Raw genomic sequence first — 1,587 nt, 5'->3', positions numbered from 1 at the left:
CAAGACCTTGGTACTGAGCCCAGCATAGGATTCCTGTCCCACTGGAGTGAAGGGAAGGTGATGGACAGAGACATCCCCAAATCTCTCTGAGCAGAATGAGGCCTCTCCAGCACATGATTACAACCATGGCCTCGTCAGCATCGTGACTGTTGCTGGGACTGGAAAAATGCAGAAAAACAGCAGAGTTGGTGTCTCCAAGTAGGTGGATTTGTGATTTCTTGGTTAAACTTTCTAAGCAGAAGTCAAGCAGAGAGACACAAGGGTAAGGAAAAATGCCAGTGCTCATGGAGGCTGGGTTTTGGTTGGTCCAGATCTGCCTTTTATGGGATGGTTTCTAGCTACCAGGAAGGAAAAGGGAGAAAAATATATCACAAACCCCAGTGTGGTTTTGGCTTTTAACCAGCTCTTAGCACAACCAGGGGTCACACCTTCATCATGTTGAGTTTTACAGGCCCACAAGGACTTGCAGACAGCTTCTCCCACTGGGCCTCAGGCAGCAGAGGCTGCAGCTCCTGCCTTTTTCCCCAGCCTGGGACAGGAGATCATCCAAAGCCCTGGGACAGAGAAGGTTGGTGCTCAAAACATCCACAAGGACTTTCTGTGCAGCCTGTGTTGTGTGCAAGGGGTGACAAAGGAGCCAGCACTGTCCCCAGCCTTTGGCTGCACAGCAAAATGCAGCCTGTTGGAGGGGAACTGAACTGACAGTACTGAGTGATAGCACTGCACATCTCCTTCCCAGGGACAGGGATGTCCTTCCCAGGGACAGGGGTGAGAGGAAGAGGGACTCACATTTCCCAGGTTTTTAATCATCATTTTTATTGCAAGAGCTATAGAGATGACAACCTTGGAGCATGGGAATAATAACTGAGAACAGCCTTTGTTGTAAAGTGTAAACAAACAAAAAACCAAAAACTTCAAAAAAGCAACAGCAAACAAGTCCAAGGTTACTGGCCTATACATGTGATTTCAAAGGCTGAATTTCTTTTTTTAAAACCAAGGTTGTCTCTCTCTCAGAGTTATTGTTTGGATTACAGTCTTTCCCTGAAAGAGGATGAATCTGCCTCTCTGTGCCAGCAACGAGAAATGTTGCTATTCACATCTCTCTGAAGGTGCCAGACAAAAGTAAGCACTGCCTGTAAATAAGCTGCCTTAATAATTAATTGCTGTCACAGAGAGCACAATAGAAAAGCTCCAGAAGTAAGTTATTGCAAGTACAATTTCAAACTAACAATGCATGAACAGCTTCTGAAAAAGCCTCCAAAAAGCAGACCCTGAGTTTCAGAGAGAGGTAAAACACCACCTATCAACTTGTCTCTGCTCTCTGAATAAGAGACCTCTTATTCCACTTCAGGTGAGGCAGCACATAGCCCACAAATGAGCCCCCATCAGCTGTCTCTGGCTGGCAAACAGGAAAATAAAAAAGGTTTCAAAGGAGCAGGGATGAGTAAGCAATGGTATGGTCATAGGGAGCAGGGAAGAGGAGAGAGGAAGAAATGGAGAGGGAGGGCAGATGGAAGGAAGGAAGGAAGGAAGGAAGAAAGGAAGGAAGGAAGGAAGGAAGGAAGGAAGGAAGGAAGGAAGGAAGGA

Source organism: Corvus kubaryi, unplaced genomic scaffold, assembly GCF_017639235.1.
Source record: "Corvus kubaryi isolate FWS band 111438036 unplaced genomic scaffold, C.kubaryi_AGA036_p1.0 37398, whole genome shotgun sequence".
Lineage (NCBI taxonomy): Eukaryota > Metazoa > Chordata > Aves > Passeriformes > Corvidae > Corvus > Corvus kubaryi.
This window is presented reverse-complemented; position numbering follows the sequence as displayed.